We start from the raw sequence: 5,699 nt of genomic DNA, 5'->3' as shown, positions 1-5,699 counted from the left end.
AGGCGAGTATTAGTCAAGCATGGGTGAATCCAAGACTCTCAGCCCTAGGGATTAGATTTTATTGGTCTGTCATGGGATTGAGGTCCAGGGATTTTTAAAAACTCCTCTGATATCCTTATGTACAACCCAGATGGACAACCACTGATGAGTCCAATGGCTTCATTTAGCAGTCAGATAAACACATGTCTAAAGGGTTGTAAAGCATCACAAGCTTGTATGGGGCAAGCTGGGGCCAGACACAGATTTTTGGAAGCCTGGGCCTGGCCTTTCCTCCACACTGTGCTGTCAACATCATTAGGTGTGTAGGGGTTCACCTGGAGCACATATTGCAGGCCTCGGCTCGGGCGTATATCACATGCTTTCTTGTAGGGCTTATTGCTTCTGAATGTCCTCAGTTTCCTTATCTATAAAAGGGGCATAATAATACCTCATCTCCCTCACTTCAGGGTTTGTCTGAGAATTGCATGAACTACTGTATATTACCTCAATTCAAAGTTTTTTGAAAATGTACATTGTACCAATGGGAATGATGAGAGTGGGCAGCAAAGGCAGGTAATAGTGCCTAACACAGTGCCCTATTCATAAAAGGGGCTCAGGGGGTGTTTGTTAATAGTCAGTGATGGTGGGAATAAAAAGCAGCTGCTCTCACAGAACAGTTTCTTCACAAGCACACCTGGAATCCCTCACATCCCAGGCAAGTTGTCAGCGTTCCCTCCCTCAGGAAATCATTGATTAAAGTAACCATATTTCCAGCCCCAGGCAGTCAGAACATACATTTCATATAATTGCCACTCACATGAATATGCATGAACATTTGCATAATTTTGCATGCTGTGTTCAATAGTCTGCAATTTATACCCCGTGGTGGTCATGCTGGGGATATCCTTTTCCCTGAGCCATCCCCTAATGCAGAGGACAGTTGTCACAGCCCAGGGATACTGGCCAAAGGGACGGAGCTAGGAGAAGTTGCAGACAAAGGAGGAGGCACCCAGGTGCCCAAAAGGGAGGCCTCACTCTTGCTATAGCAAAGGGCCAGTGGAGTACTATAGCTTACCTAGAGCATCATGAAACTGTCCTACTTTCCTGCAGAGGGTTTGGAAGCATTTAGGGTTTTTGGCAGGAATCTGGAAAGCCAGCCTGCAAAAGGTGATGTGCCTGGGAGAAGAGCTCAATTCTTAACCACAGAAAGAACTTGGAGAAGTCTGATGGGTTGCTTCTCACACAAAAAGATTGATAGACAGGGGCACCTGCTCTGTCACCTTTACTGGTCATGAAAGACTTTTCTTTCCTCTGTAGACCCTCACTAACAACCCCAGATAGTCTGTGTCATTCCTAATTAACTCAAAATATTTACATGCTAGGTGCTGGGGACACAGCCGTGGACAAACAGATCCCATCCTTGTACTTGTGGAGAATATAGTTGCATAGAGGATATGGACAAAACAGCAAATTCACAAAAATAAATAATAATGATTTACTTTTGTAGTGTTATGAAGGAAGGGCTAGAAAAAGATTGATGGATGGGGCACCTGCTTTAGCAAGGATGGTCAGGAGTGGAGACCTGATGGGAAAGTAAGAGAGGAGCATTTCCAGCAGAGAAAATGCATGTGTGAAGGCATAGGGGGACAGACTTGGCACGACCCGGGACATGGAGGATGACCGGTGTGGCTGAGGGCAGAGTGAAGAGGACCATGGCAGATGAGCAGATATAGGTGGGGACACGGACAGGGAGCAGGTCATAGTAGCCATGGATAGGTGTGATCACACATTACAGAGCAGTGTCCAGCTGCTTGGATGATAGCCAGGGGTAATATTCAAAATACTCAACACCTGGCAGAGGTGGATTTGGTTTTGTGGAGCTGGAAGCTTATCATTTGGGGTTCCTTTAAAAAATTTTTTTATTGATTTCAGGGAGGAAGGGAAAGGGAGAGAGAATTGAAACATCAATGATGTGAGAGAATCATTGATTGGCTGCCTCCTGTACTGGGGATTGTGCCGCAACCCAGGCATGTGCCCTTGACTGGAATCAAACCTGGGACCCTTCAATCTGCAGTCTGAAACTCTATCCATTGAACCATCCTGGCAAGGGCTGGGGTCAGTCTTTAAAAAAATTTTTTTAAATGTGATTCATTTTCTGCTACCTTTAATCATTTTCTGGTGATGACAAAGAGCAGAAAATACCATGGAGTAGGTGTTTGAGGGGGTGTGAAGAAAATGTCATGGAATTGAGAGGCCAGAGTGTGGGATGGCTCATCCATGTGGATGCTCCAGCCACAAATATTGATGTCATTAGTTGGATGGAAAAAAAGAAAGTGATGATTTCATTTTTTTGTTTTTTAAGATTAAAGTGGAGAGCTCCCCATTGTGTGAAAAAACAGCTATAGTTCTCATTTTCTTAGTTGTTAGGTGTGCTGTACAGAGTCTGGAAAGGAACGTGTACAGCTTCCACACACCCATTCTTGATTTGAGGCATCCAGAAGGGCTAACTACAGGGGTTTGGGGCTCACGGGAGGTTCTAATATAAAGATGGGTGAACTGCAGTCATAGAGATGAGAAATAAAGTCAGGAGCGAATGAAATTACCTTGGGAGACTGAGGATTAGTAGGAAGTGAAACAGACTGAGGATCCAACCTTAAGCAAACATTTAAGGAGAAAAAAAGAAAAGGAGGAGCCTCTGAAAGGCATAACCAGGATTCAGAAGGAGAATCGGAATAGAGTAGCTCTTAGTGTAGGTAGCTAGTTAGTTAAGGAAGGGAGCAAATGGGATCAGACACGAAGCTTAGTAAACTGGGGAGCTGAATTAGACATCATGCCTGATTTACTAGGAAGCTGTAACATTCACAGGCTCCCCAGGGGACTGCCTCATGAAGGGACTTAATTCCCTAGCAATCCCCAACTGGCAGGAATGAATCACTCTCCAACCTCCTGGGGAGACAAGTGGGATTAGAGAGAGGGGGATAAAACAGCAGGAGAAATTCCTTTGCTAGGCACACGCCCAGGAGAAACCAAGATGGCATGGGGGAAGGGAAGTGTGTGCTGCAGTAGAAACCAGATGAGGAAGCAGAACTTCAAGGTAAGCACAGTAGGAGCCCAAATGGCAACATTAAGACACGGGAGGCTAGCCTGGGAAAATCTGGGAAAACCCAGGAAATGGGTTGGGTAGTTTGAAAGAAAGCCTGCTCATTCCCAAAACACCAAGAAAACATACGGAGGATTATCAAGGGTGTCAGGAAACAGGTGCTACTAGGGCTGCCTGCTCTCTATCTCCTTATTACTTCCCTTTACCCCCAATAAATCCTGCCACTACCCTAAAACCTCACCCACTTGTTGCGCCCTTTGAGCCAGCAGGGAGTGGTGAATAGTGTCAAAATTCAGAAACCTCAAATAAGAGAATGTTTGAAAAGTGTCCATTGGATTTAATAACAGAGAAGACATGATGATGTTTGTCTAATAAAGTCTATGAAGTGGTGACAGGGTGACTAACTGTTCCCTGATGCCTGGGGCTGAGGGGGTTCCCAGGAATGTAGGTTTCGCAGTGCTAAAACCAGGGGAATTCTGGGCAAATCAAGACAAGTCGATAGCCCTAGATAACTTTGTATTAATTAGTATGCTTTTGGTTGCCAGTTATAGAAAATCCCAAGTCAACAGTCTTAAACTATAAGGAAATTTAGGGTGGCACTAGTGTTGGTTAATTCAGAAATTCAACAACTTCAAGTTCTTCCTAATTTCCTATTCATTTATCCTCATCTGGCTGCCTTTGTATTTTACAAGATGGGCTGCTACCATGACACAGCTTAATGGAGAAGATGGATGGTTCCCTCTCTCTCTCTGTTTCTCTCTCTGTCTCTCTCTGTCTCTCTCTCTCTCTCTCTCTCTCTCTCTCTCTCTCTCTCTCTCTCTCTCTCATTTTTTAAGAGTAGTTTTAGATTCACAGCAAAATTGAGCACATAGTACAGGTGTTGTACATTCTACAGGTTTTGACAAATGTATAATGACACGTATCCATCATACACACAGAATACAGAATAGTAATCCTCCACTGGGATTCATATAGGTGCTCCACTATTCAACCCTGCCTCCTCTGTAACCCCTGGCAACTACTGATCTTCTTACTGTCTCCATAGTTTTGCTTTTTCCAGACTGTGATGATTGGAATCATACAGTATGTGGCTTTTTCAGGTAGGTGTGTCTTTTTAAGACCAAGAAAAACATGGCCAGATACCTTTGCTCACATCTCACTGGGAAGAGCCACGTCACATGTTTGCTCCTAACTAAACCTATCAGGGGTCAGACAAATTATGGAAACACAGCTTTAGTGATGATGGGAGGGTGAACTGGCCTCCCCATGTGTCAAGAAGTAATGTCTGTGAAGACCGCCCTTAGGACGCTTTTCCTTACTTTAGAGGCATTTGAAATAATAAACTCTTCATTATTCACATGTTGGCATTTCTCCGAAGATACGTAACACTGCAAGGCTGGTGTTGTTATGGTAACTGAACAGATGAATGTAAACACAGCACTCAAGTGACTCATGAAGCAGTGGGAAACCAGCGACTGGCTGATGTCTGCTGTGGCTCTCCATGCTGGTCCTGTGGTCTATCACAGTAACCTGTGGAGCTTGTCTACTCCGGGCCACACCATTCTGAATACTGAAAGACCAGTATTACTAAAAAAGCTTAAATAGCCGGTATACCTACTCACAGGTGCTTTAGGTACTGATATACCAAGGTGTGTTTATAATTAAATTTTCGCCTGTCTTTAAGTTTCTACTAAAATGTAATCTCCAAAAGTTCTTCCCTGACCATGCTATCTAAAATAGTACCTTCCGTGACTCTCTTTGAATCTTTATTCTACTTCATTATTGTTCAAAGCACTTCTTTCCATATGGTATAACATTATACTGTTTTATTTTTTTTTAATCTATCTAACCTCTAGATTGAGGAAAGGGATTAATTATGTTTTGCTCACTGCTGATTCCCCAGAACCTAGAATGTGTCTGACATATAGTAGGTGCTCAATAAATATGTGATGGCAGGGAATTGGGACCACCAAGCCTGACTTGAAGTAATCAGGATTTTCCTTCTGAGTCATTCAAGGAAAGGATTAAACACTAGAATAAAATGCAAGTCCTGTTTGCCAGGAGGATGGGAGATGACTCTTGAGTGGAAAGTCATCTTTGTGAGTCAGGATGAGGTGGTTGCCTATGTTTGGAGCTTCCTGGCTCTAAATAAATTGCTGTGGACTCTATCTTAATGGGGGTCAACACAACTCTTGGCACTGAGGGAATCATGGCCTACATCAGTGGTTCTCAACTTTCCTAATGCCACGGCCCTTTAATACAGTTCCTCATGTTGTGGTGACCCCCAACCATAAAATTATTTTCGTTGCTACTTCATAACTGTAATTTTGCTACTGTTATGAATCATAATGTAAATATCTGATATGCAGGATGTATTTTCATTGTTACAAATTGAACATAATTAAAGCATAGTGATTAATCACAAAAACAATATGTAATTATATATGTGTTTTCCGATGGTCTTGGGCGACCCCTGTGAAAGGGTCATTCGACCCCCAAAGGTGTCGCGACCTATAGGTTGAGAACCGCTGCCCTACATGGTGCAACCTATGCAAAATCTCCTTTGAATGCCTGGCCCACATGGTTGTCATTGAATGAGGTTTTTATCCTCATCCAACTT

The sequence above is a fragment of the Myotis nattereri genome (genome assembly GCF_964212035.1).
Source record: "Myotis nattereri genome assembly, chromosome: 3".
In the NCBI taxonomy this organism is placed as follows: Eukaryota; Metazoa; Chordata; class Mammalia; order Chiroptera; family Vespertilionidae; genus Myotis; species Myotis nattereri.
The sequence above is the reverse complement of the archived record's forward strand: the minus strand, read 5'-3'. Positions refer to the sequence as shown.